Here is a 19,609-nt window from a genome sequence, read left to right as displayed (position 1 = left end):
TCTCTCTCTCTCAGCCTTAGGAAGAAGGCAAGGGCAAATCACCTATAAAAACGTTATTGCATGGACTGCATGGACTTTTCCAGACAGTTCCCAGAAATCAAGATTGACTTGAAGAAACAGCTCCCACCCATCCTTTGACCACTGGAATCTCAGTCTTTAGTGTCACATTCTCCAAAGGACCTGAAGGCAGGACAAGAAGCAATGAATGGAAACTAAACTAAGGAGAGAACTAATCTAGAAATAAGGAGAAATTTCCTGACAGCTAAAACAATTAATCAATGGAATGGCTTGCCTTTACAAGTTGTGGGCGCACAAAGTTGGAACAGATAGTCAATTTATCCAATGTGAGTTTAGTGGTTTCTTGTTCTCACATGTACTCTACTCATAAGCTCACTCGTTTGCTTAGAAGTCTTCACAGCCTCTCTCCTTTTCCATCTGTTTTGGCAGATGGTTCCTGGTGATTACAGTACCTCTAAAATACATCAGAGTGGGTGAATTGTCTGACAAATGAAGAGCAGTGATTATATAATTTTTCACTTATGTTGTTTCATCTGCTTTTAATTGAGAGAAAGCTCCTACAACATTCTGGGGTGGATGGGAGTGGAATGGTGCATTGGGAAAACATCTAAATGACAAGCTACGTGGTCAATATATTGAAGTTCATTCTTATGTAATTTAAAATATGTGGGCAGAAATAGTGAAGGCATCTGCCCACCTTTATATCTTCGATCACTTCAGCATCAAACAATGAAATGGGGTGGGAGAGGAAGACAGAAAGCTGCAAGTCTTTCTCTTCCCACGCAGCATTCCCTCTACCCTTTCATTGCAAGGGAAGATATTTTAAAAGAGCTTAGAAAGATGAACAGAAAATGGATGCATAAATCAATACTCAGGTTTTGCTGCCTAAGCAATGTGTATTAACAGGAAGACAGGTCCTACATCAATGTAATTGCTTTACAAATCAAGTAAGCATATTCAGGCACTGTTGCGAAGGTCTGCAGGCTAATTTCGGGATACACACTGACAAACTTTGAAGTGGAAACATCACCAATGCTACCTATGCTGAAACACCATTTGCTCAACATTGTCAATGTCTCCTTCCAATCTTGTGTGTTTCCAAAGGCCTGCAACAAGTGTATATATTCCATAACATATACAAGTAGTCCTCGACCTACAACAGTTCATTTACTGATCGTTCAGAGTTACAACAAAACTGAAAAAGTTGACTTACGACCGCTTTTCACACGAACATTGCAGCATCTTATGGTCACGAGATCAAAATTCAGATGATTGGCAACCAACTCATGTTTATGATGGTTGCAGTGCCTTGGGGTCAGGGGTGGGATTCTACCGGTTTAATAATTGGTTCACTAAGCATGCACGCGCAGTTTGGAGAAAACTCACCTACTACATTGCTGCCGGCAAGGAAAGCAGCTGAGGCGTGGCAATCCACTCTGCCGCGCCGATCAACTGGGCTTCAGAAACGAAAATATAGGTGAGTATAACACAGGGGTGGGCAGGCCCACTTCAAAATCAGAGCGAACCGGTTCGCTCATGGTTGAAAGTCGGAACTAATGGTTCGCTCGAACCGGTCTGAACCGGTAGAATCCCAACACTGCTTGGGGTCCTGTGATCCCCTTTTGTGACCTTCTGGCATCAAAGTCAATGGTGAAACCAGATTCACTTAACAACCTAGTTGCTACTAGATTAACAACTGCCGGGATTCATTTAACTGCTATGGCAAGAAAGGTTGTAAGATGGGGCAAAGCTCACTTAACAAATGTGTTGCTTAGCAACATAAATTTTGGGCTCAGATGTGGTTGTAAGTCAAGGACTACCTATAAAGCGGAGTGATCAAGAAACATACAAAACTGTAAAGGGGCCTTGTTGAGTTGTTGTTTTTCTAAATCACAATTTACGTATTTAGCATGTTCTGCCAATGGAGACAATTATGGCTTATTTAATAAACCATGGTTACTTAGTACAAAGTATCACAGTACTCTTTGTAGCAGTACCCGCCTGCGTGTGCTTCATAGCGCACATACCCATAGCCCCAAATGACCCATCTGTGTTCTATAGTGTGTGCCTATGGCCCCTCCTGGCCAGCCCATGCTCTGTAATGCCTGCCCGTGGCACCCACACAATCTACGCTTCCCTGGGACACCAACCTCTTTCCAACTAAGGACCTGCACAGTCAGTTGCAGTGGCCACCAAGAGTCCTGGGATTGCCCCTGCTAAGTGATGTGATCGCATTTTCAACTGCACTGTTTAGCAATAGAAATTCTCCTCTCAATTGCAGTCATAACCCGAGGACTATCTGCAATATTTGTGTAGGAAACCACAAGAGACTCTCAGGTCAGTAGGTTAATCTGGGGAGCTGCAAAACATCACAAGGAAGACAATTACAAGTCCCTCCTGCAGCGTTGGCAAAAATCTATTTTGGGGGGTTGTTAGGTTATGTTTCAGTCCTACATTGTGGGCCATCTGGAATCTCAGGATTGGAGTGTTATATAAATAGATCTACATAAATAGATGTTTTCTGTATGAAGCCTGTGTTTGTGTAGCCACTGGGAAATGAACTTGATTCAAGTGTCTTTATTTTTTGAAGCCGTATAAACTGAGCCACTTCCATTCATTTAGCCACGTAACATGCAAAGAATGTGGCATCTTTCCAACTCCTCTTGATCCAGAAACTGCATGTCCTCACGGCCTTATTTTGATTGCTCTGTAATGTCTCACTACTTACAGGCTGAGGTTCCAGGAATTTCAACATTTTGAACCCATGAGCTTCCCCATTTAACTCACCCTTTAACCAGGTAAAAAGCAGAAGGCCTATCAACAACTTTCTGCTTTGTTGACTTGCTTACTAACTGATATCCTGGCTGAGGAGATTTTAGTGCCGATGATGAAGGACGAGACATTCCTCTTCCTCACACAGCTGCCTAACCTGACTTAACCTTTTGATAATAGACAGCATCCACTGAATCTTAAATGAGATTAGATTTAATAGCAATAGCGCTTAAGACTTATATACCACTTCACAGTGTTTTACAGGCCTCTCTAAGTGGTTTACAGAGTCAGCATATTGCCCCCAACAATCTGGGTCTTCATTTTACCAATCTGGGAAGCAGGGGTGGGTTATAATTTTTTTTACTACCGGTCCTGTGGGCGTGGCTTATTTTGTGGGCGTGGCTTGATGGTCATGTGACAATTATTTAGGATTTAGCAGAGGTACTGGTCTACCAGGCTTTTACCTGCTTGCAGAGCTGTACCGATCTACCCATTTATTTTTTGCAGTCACTGGTCTACCTATTTATTTTTGCAGGCACTGATCTACTCATGTATTTTTGCAGGCACTGGTCTACCCATTTATTTTTGCAGGCACTGATCTACTCATGTATTTTTGCAGGCACTGGTCTACTCATTTGTTTTCTTTTAACACTGATCAGCTGTAGGGCGGCCCTTTGAAGCCCCGCGGCAAGAGTTTAAACAGTTTTTTTTCCCTCTAGCCATCAGCTGGGACTCAGGAGGCAGCAATAGATTGGGGGTGGGGCCAAATAAAAGGTAAGAATAATGCGGTGGGGGGGTGGGGGGGCAGGGGGGCAGAACTGGTTCGGTAACATCATATCGTCACTGCTACCGGCTCAGGAGAACTGGGCCGAACCAGGAGGAACCCACCACTGCTGGGAAGGATGGAAGACTGAGTCAACCTTGAGCCGGTGAGACTTGAACTGCCAAATTGCAGGCATCCAGAAGTCAACAGAAGTAGCCTGCAGTCCTGCACTCTAACCACTGCACCACCACATAGTTAAATTAGAGAAAGCAAAGGGGACTATGTAATACAGGAAGTCTTTGACTTACAACCATTGTTTAGTGACCATTTGAAGTTACTATGGCAGTGAAAAAAGGGACAAAAGATGGCTTCCAGGCCTGACAGTGTGATTGTGTGATCAAAATTCAGATGCTTGGCAATAAGTTCACATCTATGACTCTTGCAGTGTCCTGGGGTCATGTGATCACCTTTTGTGACTTTCTGACAAGCAAAATCAACGGGGAAGCCAGATTCACTTAACAACCCTCTTACTAACTTAACAACCACAGTGGTTCACTTAACAAGGATGGCAAAAATAGGTCATTAAAATGGGGCAAAATTCCCTTAATAGCTGTTCTGCTTAGACAGAACAGAAATTTTGGGGTCAAGTTGTAGTTGTAAGTCAAGAGCTATCTGTACATATTACTTCAATCAGCTGAAGGGAGTAACCATTTTAGCCCAATTACACACCATAGCAACTCCTAACTCCCCATTATTTAATAGTAAAGAAAAATAACAGCATTCTGGCAGAAGTTGTTTAAATCTTTCCTTGCATGCTTTTTTCCCCAAATATAATATTACAGATTATGCAATTACCTGGGGGGGGGGGGAAGAAGGCAGACCCAATCTGAAGTTCCTCTCTTGAAAAAAAAAGCAGCTAACTCAGGGGTCTCCAACCTTGGCCACTTTTAAGACTTGTGGACTTCAACTTCCAGAATTTTGGGAGTTGAAGTCCACAAGTCTTAAAGTGACCAAGGTTGGAGACCCCTGAGCTAGCCTATTATTTATTTATTTATTTATTTGTTCAACTTGTATGCTGCCTTTCTCCGAAGACTCAAGACGGCTTACAATACATTTAAAAACCATATATAAAACATTAAAAGTTAAACCATTAAAAACAATTAAAACCCATTCACACCATTCATAGCCGGATCTCGTCATATCACAAAGCGAGATCAACGGCCCCAGGCCTGCCGGAAGAGCCAGGTCTTCACCGCTTTTCGGAAGGCCAATAGGGTGGAGATGGTCCGGACCTCAGGAGGTAACTAGTTCCAGAGAGCTGGGGCAGCCACAGAGAAGGCCCTCCCCCGCGGGTCCGCCAGCCGGCACTGTTTAGCTGACGGGACCCTGAGGAGACCAACTGTGGGATCTTACCGGTCGCTGGGAGCTATGCGGTAGAAGGCGGTCTCGAAGATACCCTGGCCCTGAGCCATGTAGGGCTTTAAAGGTAATAACTAACACCTTGAATTGTGACCGGAGACCAATAGGGAGCCAGTGCAGCTCACGGATAATTGGTGTATCTTTCCCAAAGGAAGGTGGCTTTGAATTTAAGACAACCCACCTTAAGAAAGAGCCCATTCCTAAATTTTCAGCAAATATAAAAAAGAATCCTAATAAGATAATTGGCTTCAGATATAGTAAATTGTTTTGAAGAAAAGAAAAATAATTTTTCATGTTAGCACAGGAATAAAAGATTTAGCTTGGAGAAAAAGGGTTACAAAAGAAATAATCAGGTATCACCTTTGCTAATATCTTTTTTCCTGCTCTTCAAAGTAGCTCAGCAGAGTTAGCCATTGATTGAAAAGAAAAGGCAGATTTCCTTATTTCAGATCTTGCTTATAGTGCCTCTTTTAACTAGCTAAAGGAGGAAAGGTGCTTTTTAAAAAAAATTAGTAAGGAGGAATAACAGAAGGAAGCCAATCAATCATTCTGACAACTGATTTGGGATTTTGTTCCTATTATTTGTGCCAAAGGGGGCCATCTGGGAATTTCAAAGGATGTTTCAGACACTTTATGATGAAAATTGGACGTCAGTATACAGTATGATTGATCACAAACATCAAATTCTGTTTATCTGAATGTAAACCTTCATATTTTGTGTTGAAAGGTCAATGGATGTGAAATTCAATGGCAATGCATGCTGCATTCCAAATTCCAGTAATAATTAGTAACTTATTAGCTGGAATTTCTCACTCCACAAGCTTGCAGCTATAGAGAAATAGCCTTGGCAAGGTTTCACTTGCTTTTAGGCCCCCAAACATCTAAAATAAGAATCCCAGCCTTATCATTCATAGCCCTCTATACTAGCCTGGGTATTCAAAAGCATCTCCCCAAAAAATCACTATTTCTTCATTTTAATTACTTGAAAAAAAAGTCTCCTTTTAAGCCTTTTTTTGCTGATAGTTGGTGGCTTTTTAAAGGAGAATCTCCTTTTACAACAAACGCAAATAAATCTTCTCTCCTAACTACTTTTCTTTGGTTTGAAGGTCTTGATCGCCTGGCTACTGCCTAAAAAGCAATTGAGAAAAGAACATTTATGGCAAAGACTAAGCTGGTAGTGGAAGGATTAAGTTCCTGGCTTTACAATTTTTTCCTTGGATGTCATGTTCTTCAAGATTCATTTTACAAGGGTGAAGGACTCTAAAAACAGTGTTTTTCTAGAAACCGCTTTACCACCACTACTCCTAAATATAATCACTGGACTAGTGGTGGGTTTCAAATTTTTTTACTACCGGTTCTGTGGACATGGCTTGGTGGGCGTGGCATGGCTCCGTGGGCGTGGCTTCGTGGGCATGGCAGGGGAAGGATACTGTAAAATCCCCATTTCCTCCCAATCAGCTAGAACTTGGGAAGCAGAGAATAGATGGGGGTGTGGCCAGTCAGAATTTTTACTACCAGTTCTCCGAACTACTCAAAATTTCCGCTACCAGTTCTCCAGAACTGGTCAGAACCTGCTGAAACCCACCTCTGCACTGGACCATAAGAACCCCAAAAACCCTCTCATACATGTGCAGGATAATCTGTAATCCAGCTTCTCCTAACAGATAAAAGTCACATTTTGATTTCTGCTTTGGCTGAAGCTAGTCCTTCTAATACTCTGTATAAGTATTACTTCTAATACTTCAAATACTTTGGCCACCTAATGAGAAGGAAGGACTCATTTTTGTGCAAATTTTGTGCAAATCTCTCAGAAAAAATGCTTCAAAACAAACAATAATTTCCTCAAACCGCCCTCCCTCAAAAAAAACCCCCAAATAAGTTATAATTTTCTGCATTTACGCAGCACAAATGTGCTTGTTTTTTCCCCTGTTCAAGATCAGCTAAGCATTGTCAAGTTTAAAAGATGAAAAAAGATATACCCCTTCACTGCCACAAAAACCATTCACCTAATCATACTTGAGTTGCAGCAAGGACATCACAGTAACAATTACAAATGTCCCCATTTATTTGCCTAGGTTGGTGTAGAGAAGCGTGAAGATGTACTTGAAGAAGGAATGCAAGATGGGTTAAAAAAACATCAGCTTAGCTTTGAGAGAAAGAGAGGGATGAAAAAGAAACTCAAGATAACCCCATCTTGATTCTCTTTAGAGAATATAAGGGGGAGGGTGAATCTCTATCACGCTTTCGGGATTCTGTTAAACAACAGTAAAATTCCAATAATTCTCGTGATGTCTGTTTCCTGACTAGGCCGAACTTCAAGGACTGACAATTGGATTACTTGCTCTCCAAGCAACTTATCTTTGACAAAGAACTTTAAATAGAGATTGGCTTATGATACCAATAGCTACAGCCACTTTTTTGTACTATTCTCCTTTCTCTCCCTCCCTCCTTCCCTCTTTCTCTCCCCCTCCCCCTCTCTCTCGCTGTGCGTGTTTGTGTGCACTTTTCCATCAGTTTTTGACTCCTGGTAATTGCCTGGATTAGTCCCTGCAATTATTATTTTTTTTGACAAAATTCCATAATTACTGTAGTTTGACATTACTTCTTCAGAGCTGAGACAGAGTGACTGGCGTAAGGTCACAGTTGGTTTTGTGCCTAAGGCAAGGGTAAAACGCATTGTCTTCGTTTCTAGCCTGGAGCCCTACACCAGGCCGGTTCTACTTCATCCCTGATCTGCTATAATGTTCAGGATGGGCATAGCTGAAGATTTAAAAAAAATGTGCTAACAGTGTGAATGAATCTTCTTTTGCCTTATGTACCTGCCTGCCAATTAAGGTTGAATTGGCAGAAGATGCTCTCAATACTGGTAGTTCTTCAATAATGGAATTTCTTCCCTATCCAGGCCCAACTGGTGCTGAATCCTTTGTATCATCAAAGATCCTACCTATTCATCTACTCTTTGAGTTGAGCTTCTGCTGTTGATAGGATACGATGGCAAGTTTGGCCGTAAACTTCAGAAGTTTGTTCTATTTTATTGCAACCTGCTTGAGCTTACTTTCAGTAAAAAGAGAACTATTTTTTTAGGGCAAAGAAGCAGATAAAATTATTCCTAGTTTAGTTCTTTTGTTGTGCTAGGCTTCTCCAATAGGATGCCTTCCAGATGTTTTGGGACTTGGCCAAAATTATCTTGCTGACCGTTACAATTCCCAGCACATCTGGGGAAAATCTGACTGGGCGATCTACCATCACCACTAATGCTGCCTTCCAACAGGCAATCAGAGAATTTTGCACTCAAAGAACAATAATGGGATCCACTTGAGCAGTGGATGCTCAACGTAAAGCTCACACCTGAACAACCGAAAGGTCCAAACTGATCCTGGGTAGATTCTGCTCAAGAATGGCACAGAAATCAAGATACATTGGTTGGAAAGCCTGCTGGCAGCCCTCGTTTGCTCCAAGGAATTCCAAAACCTCAGCAATAAATAAGTGACACAATTAAGCTGGCTCTTGAACTTCCATTTTAAGAAGTACATTACTCTTGAAGGAATGGCATGCAAGTTATTCAGTAAATATACAACCCTCTATATCAGGTGTGTCAAACTCAAGGCCTAGGGACCAGATCTGGCTTGCGGGATGCTTAGTTTTGGCCCATGGGGCTGCCCTGAAAGCAGCAAAGGACCAGCCCATGGTGCCTCTGCCAGCAAAAATGGAGCTCGGGAGGGCCACCCTCCCGAGCTCTGTTTTCGCTGGCAGAGGGTTGCAGGAGACAGAGACAGCCGCAAATGGAGCTCGGGAGTCTGTTTTTGCTGGCAGAGTGCTCAGGCCACCGCAGGCCCCTGACCCAAGTGACGTCGAGCTAGCTACGCCCGCCCTGGCCATGCCCCCCCAGCCCCCCCCCGAGGTCAAACACAACCCTGATGTGGCTCTCAATGAAACTGAGTTTGACACCCCTACTCTACATCACAGGTGTCAAACTTGCCGTGGCATGTTGTCATCATGTGATGTGATGTTTCGCCATGTTTTTCCCCTTCGCAGAGCTGGGTTGGACGTGGCCCTGCGTGTGACACATCTGGCCCACGGGCCACCAGTTTGACACCCCTGCTCTACATGTATGACTTGAAGAAATGCAGGCAGAAGAAAATTGATTTTATTTTGCAGTCCATGTTAATATGCAACTCATTTTTTAAAAAAACTCACTTTCTAAAGCGATTTCCTGCTGGGTGAATTAATGCTGGCTCAATTCCCAAATGCTTGATGCTTACAAGGAAACATTCAGGAAGAAGCCCGCAAGCAATTACTCTTGGGCTGATTTTCCTTTATGCAAATGCTAATTCAAAGCTTTCCTATAGTGGTTTAAACTTTCCCCTTTTTTTGTATCCATATTACTGCTTCTAATCCAGTCAGGTGCTGGCTGGGGAATTTTGGGAGATGAAATTCGTAAATCGTAAAGTTGCTGAGGTAAAGAAACATGCCCTAAAAGACGGTCCCCCAAAGTTTTGCACTGAGAATGCAAAAAACGCATCTGCCAAGAATTCATGAATGAAGGTCCAAATATATCTGAAGAGTTGCCAATTGCACAAGGTAATTCTAGTATGGTCTGCTTGGTCTCCTATTAACTGAAATATTTGGTGCAATTTTTTCTATCAATGATTCTTAGCAGCAGAAACTTTTCATACATTGCTCAGGAGTCTGCCCCTGAATAATGAAAAGTAGCTTTCACCAAGCTGACATCAGTGCTGCAAAAATCCAAATTACTACTAGATGGCAGCAAAGGAGTTTGGGGGGGGGGGGGTTCCCCTGAATATTTTTACTGCCATCTAGTGATGGTTTATATTTTTTTGCAATTCCCGAATTAGCTTTCTTCCATTTGCATCTATGCAATGCCTGAACACATGCATGCATTTTAGATATAAATTGATTTCAAAGACCTCATTCCGAGAACAGTACAAATAACATCAAATCTGCTTCCATGTCTGCTTTCTAAGCACACTAATTAACACAAAGGTCATTCAGGGAGCCTTGCAGGGAAGACACACACTGCTTCCTGATTTCTTGAACTCTCAATTGCTGCAAAAGCAAACATGTTTATCAAGAAATTGGAGAACTGGGTGGCACGATTTAGGCTTGTTCTGCAGTTCTGAATTTTGCAAAAAATGCCCTCAATGATCAATGGGTGCAGTTGATGGGATACGAAAGCCCCAGACCAGAATCATCCATAAACTGCCCACTGCTATTTCATCCTCTGCAGGTTTAAACTGAGTGCACATTTTCAACCTCTGTAGTTTTATTTGCATTGACAAATTTACCCCCTTTAACTTTGGATGGTTTGCATAATCCTACACCCATTTACTTAGTTTTCTCTGTACATGAATAACCCTATAAAGTCTCTTAGGTTGGAGCTAATGATGGGTTCAAGGTTACTATTGAGTTCCATAGCTAAATGAAGAATTAACCTTAAAGAATATGATCAGTCTGTCCTTCCCTGTTCACAAATTGCTTCCTTGCCAGCCCTTAGGTGCCACACCTTTTTGTGTCACTGGTTAAGAGTTTATGGACCCATCCGATGATTATTAATTACATGTTCAAGAACAGCTGTCAAATATGCGCATATCTGCATATTATCCAATTTTAGGATTGCCTGATACCGACTGGCTTTGCTTGGTAAAGATCCCCATGGGATTAGAAAGCATGCTGATTTTAAAGCACCCATAGCAATTTCTCCACCCTCTACTGAGCAAAATAGGCAGAAGCGTCTAACCTCTCTAAATAGCCGGCAAACACAATTTCAAACCGAAACTTTAAACAGCCCGTTCTTTTCTAAAAGTTTAGCTTTTCAAATCCCCATTCCCCGTTTCAAAAACTTCGCCTCTGCTTTTTCCTGAAACTCCACCAAAAGCAAAGTAAAAACCAAGTCTCAAAAATCCAAGGGAAAGAAGCAGAACTCAGAAGCTTGCATAAAAAAAAAAAAAAAACTCACAGCGGGGACATTTTTAGCACCCAATTCCCATCATCCTGCCTTTCCTGCAAAAGCATACACACCATTTCCTTAAATATAAAGTCATTTCCCCCCTCTCTGCAGCCAGAGAACAGTTTCTGTGGGGGTTTTTTTAGACTGTTTTATTCCTCTGGCCGCTCCACGGAATCATGAGGAATGACAGGACGTTTGACACGGGGAAGACCGAAGTTTGAAGTTTACTAACCTTGTGCCCCAGGAGAGGGAAGTGCCCCATTGTCCTTCTAAAAAGCAACACCTGGCCCTCTTCTGCTTGTTAAATAGTCATGCTGTGGTTCAGCAAAAGAAAAGAAAGCACAGTTGGACTCTTCCGTGGGTAGGAAAGCAACAGTCTGCGGGCGTTTTTTTGCTACGTCTTTTCAGCACCAAGTAGCTCAGTGCTGGTTCCAGAGGCAGTTTGAGGGAAAAACCCAGCCCACGAAATCCCTTCAGCCTATGAAGTTGCTCAGCGAGGGAAAACCACTCCCTGGCAAGCAGAATGTTAGAATGGAAGGAAGAAACTGAAAAGGTGGAGAAAAGAAAAGAAAAAAAAACCACCCAATGCTCCACATCAAGAATATATGAAGTGAACAGTCTCTAAATTCTGTTTTAGTTTTTAAAATATTAAGCACTTTCTCAAAAGTGCTTTCAGGGATCTAAAAGCAAAACACCAAAAACCAAATCTCAGGCTACTCTGGAGGCTTTAAGCCATGACACAAATAAGAATGCCAACAGATGAATTAAATTCAGAATAGAGCTGGAAGGGACCTTGGAGGTCTTCTAGTCCAACCCCCTGCTCAAGCAGGAGGCCTATACCATTTCAGACAAGTGACTGTCCAGTGTCTTCTTAAAAATCTTCAGTGATGAAGCACCTACAACTTCTGAGCCGTTCCACTGGTTAATTGTCCTGACTGTTAGGAAGTTTCTCCTTAATTTCAGGTTGCTTCTCTCCTTGATTAGAGTCCATTTAAAAAGAAAACAAGAGACAATGGGGATATTTAAAGTTTTTACAAGCAAGTGGGACTCGGTGGCAGAGGATTCAAAGGGGGGGACGACTCCAATTTAAGACCAATCTCAGCATTGAAAATTCATTGATTGGGTGATTCTGGACCCAAGACAAGGCAGAGGCATAACTGGAGATGGGATTGCTGCCCAACTGCTTTTGGAGAAAAGGGGCTATATAAATCTAATAAATAAATAAGATGCCCTGTTTAAGATAGAGACCAGGTCAAATCATTCTCCTGCCTCCAGAGAGTTTTGAAATACTTTATTGGCCAAAGTAGCCAAGAAAAATAATACAGGTAGTCTTCAACTAAAAACCACAAGTGAGCCTAACATTTATGTTGCTAAACAAGAGAGTTGTTAAATGAGTTTTGCTCCATTTTATGATCTCAGATGTTAACTGAATCACCACAGTTGTTAAGTTAGTAACACACTTGTTAAGTGAATCTGGTTTCCCCACTGATTTTGCTTGTCAGAAGGTCACAAAAGTGATGACATGACCCTGGGACACTGCCACCGTCATAAATGTGGATCAGTTGCCAAGCGTCTGAATTTTGATCACATGACTGCGGGGAATGCTGCAATAGTCATAAGTGTGAAAAATGGTCACATGTCACTTTTTTCAGTGCCAACTGTAACATCAAATAGTCACTAAGCAAGTAAGTCAAGGACTATCTGTAGTGCTTTTTAAAATTATTATACAAATATTCCAGTTACATGAGTATTGTATTTCTGGAGAGGATGAATAGGAAGGCAAGTGACAACACCAGTTTATTTTATTTTATTTTATTTTATTTTATTATTCATATTTCTATGCCGCCCACTCTCCAAGGACTCTGGGCGGCTTACACTAAAGACAGTATACTAAATAGCATATTGCCCCCAACAATCTGGGTCCTCATTTTACCCACCTCGGAAGGATGGAAGGCTGAGTCAACCTTGAGCTGGTGAGATTTGATCCGCTGATCTGCTGAACTAGCAGTCAGCTGAAGTAGCTGCAGTACTGCACCCTAACCACTGCGCCACCTCGGCTCTTACTCAGTTGTAAATTGACTGGTGCTAATTAAATAATAATTGTACAATGTTGTTATGACAACATGGCAGCCTGATGACATTTATTAAAACATTTAATCCACGTGCCTTAACAAGCACCAAAATAATAATCTAAGTACCTGTGATCATTCAAATACCTCTTACAGGAACCATTATGATAGTCATTTAATGAGGAGGGAATATGCCCCATTGATCCATACTCAGTGACCCTTACTGTTATCTTGGTTGACAATAAAGTTTTGGTTGTGATCCTCAACTATATGCCCAACTCAGGTGGCAACATTTTACTTAACCTTGGTTGATCTCAAAAAAGCTAAACACAGTTGGATATGGTGAGTACTTAAGATGAGAAACTTCTAGGACAGTGATGGCTAACCTTTTCTGGACCTAGTACCCAAAGCATGTGTGTGTCCAAACCCTCAAAATGCAATGCGTGTGCGGGCCCCGTGCATGCGCCCCACCCCCACATATGCCCCCCACACGCGCCCTGCCCCCCATTAATGCATGGCAGAGACCCAAAGACCAGCTGGCTGGCAGGAGGCATGCACACATGCGCAGCAAAGCTGAACTGGGGTGACGGCTTACGTGCCATCAGAGAGGGCACTGTGTGCCACCTCTGGCACGCGTGCCATAGGTTCGCCATCACGGTTCTAGGAAATTCTAGTTAGGAATTTTTTTAAAAAAAATATTCTAGAAGAATGCTAAGGCAAACCACTGCCACAAGGTTGCCAGGAAAACTGTCTGGGTATGAACATCTAGCCACCAAAAATAAATCTCAACTCAGTGCAGAGTCTGCTTCAGCACATGTACAGAACATGCCACAAGCATGTTCACTGTGGGACGCTCCAAAGTGCTTTTGAATTGCAGCCAATGCTTATTCAAAAGACTTGAGTCTTGAGTCAACAATAAGTCATCGAACCCTAATTATTATGGAAATATGAAAAAAAGAAAAACAAAGGTCATCTAATCTATATTGTACAGTATAAATGGACCTGCTAGATGGGAATTTGTGGAAGACATCTGGGAGAGGTTGGTCTAGTGTCCAAACAGCATATCACAGTCATATCAAGAAAGCTGATAGGCCTTCCTCTTTTACGCAGTTCTGTGATTTTTGAGGGGAACTGGAATTTGCAATGGAAACCAAAAGATCAGAAGAGGGCAGGATGGGGATAAGGAAGCTCAGATGCAACTCTTCATACAAACATGGAAATTCCCTGGTGACCTTGCACCAGTCACTAAGTCTCATCCCAAACAATCCCGCAAGACTGTTGTGTGTGGATAACACTGGAGGACAAGGGAAGTATTTATGATGCCTTGAGTTCCTTAGGAGCAAATAAATGAATGAAACTGAAGGGAGCAAAGCCGCATCCTTGAAACACACACACACACACACATTTTGTCATGGGGAGGAGAAGGGTTGGATTTCTAGCTGTTAATACTACAGTATTATTTGATGGAACTTTTCTCCAAATTTAAACCCAGTTGCTGTTGCTACTAGCTTGAGTTCTGCTTGTGGATTCCCACATCTCTGTTGGTGGAACTGAATCCAAATTTTGTAATTCTAATACAGTTAGATCTGTATTAACAGTTCATTTAGTGAGTGTTCAAAGTTACAACGGCACTGAAAAAAAAATGAGTTATGGGCATTTTTCAGTTACAACCTTTGCAGCATCCCCATGGACATGGGATCAAAATTCAGATACTTGGCAACTGGCTCATATTTATGACGGTTGCAGTGTCCCATGTCATGTGATCATTTTTTTTTTCTGACAAAGTCAATGGGGAAGACAGATTCACTAAACAACTGTGTTACTAACTAATCCACTGCAGTGATCGTCTTAACAACTGTGGCAAGAAAGGGGGTAAATGGGACAAAACTCACTTAACAAATGTCTCACTTAAGAGCAGAAATGTTGGGCTCAATTGTGGTCGTAAATCGAGGACTGCCTGTACAACAACATAATCCCTAATGGCTCTGAAGCTACCAAATTCAGAACCTTTTTTTAAATGTCTTCAAGTCATTTTTTTCACTCTTGCCATCTACCTGGAAAGTCTCTGTAGTTTTCTTGGCAAGATTTCAAAATTTGTCATTACCATCTTCCTAGGACTGAGAAAGACTGACTGACCCAACGTTATCCAGCTGGCTTTGTGCCTAAGGCGGGATTAGAACTCAAAACCTCCTGGATTCTAGACAGATGCCTTAACCACTTCACCAAACTGGTTCCAAATTGAGATCTTTAATTTGCAGAGGTCGCAAGAAACAAGAGAGATATTTTCCTGTTCTTTGCATAAGCTCTGTTGCCAAACGACTGTTCCGTATCTAGAGCATTTCTCATTTATAAGAGACTGGGTGGTGCAGCGAATGAAATGGTTATAAAAGGACCAGCCAGGAAAAGTCACACTTGTTTATTTCTGTACTGGGACCTCTCCTCTCAGTTAAGGTTGTGCAATATTTTCCAAGTGCAGGAGAACATAATATATCCCCTGTCTGCTATACATACCTTCAAATACTTGCATACTGACAAGATTGACAGCATACAACAGCCTTTGGAGATTGTATCCAAAGTTCTCCCTAGCAGCCCTAATATTTATATCGCCTTATAAACACATGTGCACATATGCAGAACACAAACTGTGTGCTTACTATTTTAGCCTCTTCAAATGCTAGATAATGCTTGCTGCTGGACTCAGCTACTGTACTGGAATGCTAGATTCTCAAGGCATGAAGATATGCAGAAATACACATATACACGACATACCACACACACGCATGCCTGGGTTTTCTGCTATGTATTTCCAGTACACGTATTCTAACACAAATAGCTTAACTTTTTTGATGCAAAAGCTATCAGATAAGTGCAGTGTTGCTCAACAGAAATCAATGTGTCTTCCTAAAACAAGAATAGAATAGAATAGAATAGAATAGAATAGAATAGAATAGAATAGAATAGAATAGAATAGAATAGAATAGAATAGAATAGAATTTTTTATTGGCCAAGTGTGATTGGACACACAAGGAATTTGTCTTGGTGCATATGCTCTCAGTGTACATAAAAGAAAAGATACATTCATCAAGAATCAAACAAAAAGCATTTTAAGAGAGGTCGTAAGGCGGGTTAATATTTATGCAACCAAGGTCTCCTGAATTAGTTTTAGGGGTTTTCTTAAATTTACAAACCGAGTATTAAAAAAAACCACCCAAAGATTAATCAACAGCATTTAGAAACTGAAAACAAAAGAGATTATTTGAAACAAACTTTATTATGCAAGTAAAGAAATCACACAAATTAGCTTTTCTCATATTTGTAGTGCTAAACATTTTTTTGTTTTGTTTTGAACATTCTTAGTAAAAATAGCCAGTTCTAAAGACTATATTGGTATTAGATGGGTAGAAATAGTCAGACCCTTAGCAGTTTACCCATCTTGCTGATGGACTACAACTCCCATATCTCTAGCTGACTGGAGATTTTTAGGTGTTAGAATCTCGTATCCTTAGCAGAGTGGAAAAGCTGGAGAAAAGGATGGTTACAAATTTTCCAATATTATTTCTATTCTTTTATAGGATTTTTTTTTTAAAAAAGGCTTTTCTTTCCTTCCAGATAAGTAGAGTGCAAATACGACCTTCCATATTTCAAGAATTGACTGTTTAGTATGATAAAAGTAGCCATGGTATTTTTAAGTTTTCAATGACATGAGAAACCAAGCAAGTTGCGACATGCAATCTCTGCTTGCTTGAAATCTTTGGAGAGTAAGGAAAAGTGGGACTGGACGTTTTCACGTTTTAGTCAAGTTTTACTGGGCAGAACTCTTATCAACATGAAACTCTGGAGTCTTTTTCCATGCTATCAACCGAGGCCCTATTATGTTAAAAAAGGGGCATTTCTTCTAGAATCACACATCATAGCAAACCATCAGACAGATCAAGTTGTTAAAACTCCAGGGGAAATTGAAGACAATATATTTTCAGGAAGCAACGGATCAATCAGAATAGAGCTGGAAGGGACCTTGGAGGTCTTCTAGTCCACCTCCCTGCTCAAGCAGGAGGCCCTATACCATTTCATACAAGTGACTGTCCAGTATCTTCTTAAAAACCTCCAGTGATGAAGCACCCACAACTTCTGGTTAATTGTCCTCACTGTTAGGAAGTTTCTCCTTAATTCCAGGTTGCGTCTCTCCTTTAATTACTTGCCATCCATTGTTTCTTGTCCTGCTCTCCAGTGCTTTGGTAAATAAGTTGGTCCCCTCTTTTTTGTGGCAACCTCTCAAATGCTGGAATACTGCTATCATGTCCCCCCTAGTCCTTCTTTTCTCTAGACTAGCCAAACTGAAATCATGCAACCAGACCTTTAACCATCTTTTAGTCTCCAGGCCTTTAACCATCTTAGTTTACTCTTTTTTGCACTTTTTCCAAACTCACAACATATATTTTTGTAATTGGTGACTAAAACTGGATCCAGTATTCCAGGTTCCATCTTTAAAAAGTCTGGGACTTTACTCATAGGCTTTTCCCTCTGGTTTCAAGTGATATTTTTAAACTTTCCATGGGGAGCAGGCATCATTCCGATCAACTCACTGATTCTGCAACTTTTTTCTTCTCACAGTACACTGAGCAGATTCCAGCACAGAGAGGAAATAGTTTAATTTTCCATCATTTTTTTAAAATGGTAACTTCCGTTTTCATTTTTAGAGATGAAAGGAGGAAGGCAACCAGTGAAAGAGGAAATTCAAATCCCACCCTATCTATAGACGTCTGGGTGGAGATGAAGGAAGAGATGGTCCAATTTACCTGGCAAATCCCAGGATGGAGAACCTTATAACTTGAGGTGAGCCTCCCCAAACATAAAGATGAGCTGAACATCATTGCCAAAGGGCCATTCCGAGTGCTCTAATGGGACATAGTGTGGTACAACCGCAGTACAGTAGTTTAAGATTAGGTTTAAGTCTCCCATCAGCCATGGAAGATTAGTGGGTAGCTTTGGGCAAATCATTTTTACTCAGCCCAGCCCACATCAGCAATTGTTCCTGAGGGGGGATAAACTGAGAGAGACTTTGAGCTCTTCGTGAAAAGGTGTGATAAGCATTGAAGAAATAAAATAATTAATAACTAAACAATTATGGAGACTGAAGTCCAGCAATCAGGTTGATACTCTTTTGATGGCAGCACACTAGGATGCAGTGGGATTTTGAATCAGCCTGTTATGCAAACCCAAAACATTGGCTTTATTGGAGCACATGAACTTATTCTTCTCATACAATCTAATGGAAGAAAATTAGATGAACAGAGTTGGAAGGGACCTTGTAGGTCATCTAGTTCAACCCCTCCCCACCACTCAAACAGGAGACCCTACACCATTTCTGACAGATGGCAGTCCAGTCTCTTCTTGAAAGCCTCCAGTGATGAAGCTCCAACAACTTCTGAAGGCATTAGTTGATCGTTCTCACTGTCAGAAATTTTCTTCTTCTTTCCAGGTTGAATTTCTCCTTGTTCAGTTTCCATCCATTATTCCTTGTCTGGCCTTCAGGTGCTTTGGAAAATAGCTTGACCCTCTCCTCTGTGGCAGCCCCTCAAATTTTGGAACACTGCTATCATGTCTCCCCTGATTCTTCTCTTCACTTTACTAGCCATACCAAGTTCCTGCAACTGTTCATCGTATGTTTTAGCCTCCAGTCCCCTAATCATCTTGATTGCTCTTCTCTGCACTCTTTCTAGAGTCTCAACATCTTTTTTTGTAGTGTGGTGACCAAAACTGGATGCAGTCTTCGAAGTGTGGTCTTACTAAGGCTTTATAGAATGGTATTAGTACCTCACTTAATCTTGAAGTGAATTTAGCTTTTTAGACTTCTTTCAAAGTTGAAGAGAAAACATTTCTAAGGCATTTTCATGAGTGGCACATGAAACATTTGCTGCACCTCCCTAGTGCAGTCTTCCATAGTGGCCTGCAGTTTCCTCGGTGCACCATGGTTCAATTAAATTATAAGGTAGTTCTTCCATTGGGCTTTGTCAATGGTACTACAAAGGGTTGTTGCCATAAATGGGACAGCTGTCACCACAAAAGGGAACTCTTGCCCTTGAAAAATAGTTGGAGGTTTGATCCCCTGGGAAATCAGCACAATTTCTCTGCCCATCAATTTGACAAAGGATTTTGAAAGTTCTCTTGTTACCAATTCTAACTGAAATTGGTATACTGCACCATTTCATTTTTATGCAAATATAATTCAGCTTTTAGTCCAGATCTGTCCATAGATACACTTTTTTTTTCCTCCTGTCACCAATGCTCTTATTTTGTCATCATTGCTCCAAAAACCAACTCCAAAAATAAATCTGGAGAGGCATTTAATATCTGAATCTGTTTTCACACCATTAGGATATCCAAGCAATTTAGGCCTAAAAAAGAATGGCCTTACTTGGACTCTGGAGCTGAACCAGAAAGAAGCCCAGTAAAAGGATTTTTGGAAGGAAAAACACAAAGAAGAAAAGCTAACATAGAATCATAGAATTATAAAAATTCTCCTAGGCTGGGGATCGGTGGCACCTTCAATCAAAGTTGAATGGGTGTTTCAAAACAGATAGGGGGTACCTACTATACCAC

General features: G+C 41.3%; 1 protein-coding gene across 2 annotated transcripts in view; it reads right to left on the bottom strand.

Moving 5' to 3' along the window:
- Positions 1-19,609, bottom strand: part of PLD1 (phospholipase D1) — a 173,385-nt gene that overhangs the window by 128,003 nt on the left and 25,773 nt on the right. The window contains exon 1 of one of the 2 annotated variants that reach the window (XM_034438981.3): positions 11,173-11,379. The exons of the other annotated variant lie outside the window; for it this stretch is intronic. The gene's annotated coding sequence lies outside the window, so the exon portion shown is untranslated. Of the gene's footprint in view, positions 1-11,172; positions 11,380-19,609 lie in introns of those variants that run through there. 2 annotated transcript variants of the gene reach the window in all.

This window comes from Pantherophis guttatus, chromosome 6 (genome assembly GCF_059756535.1).
Source record: "Pantherophis guttatus breed Tessera chromosome 6, ASM5975653v1, whole genome shotgun sequence".
In the NCBI taxonomy this organism is placed as follows: domain Eukaryota; kingdom Metazoa; phylum Chordata; class Lepidosauria; order Squamata; family Colubridae; genus Pantherophis; species Pantherophis guttatus.
Note: the sequence above shows the minus strand (reverse complement) of the source record. Positions and strands in the feature narration are given on the sequence as shown.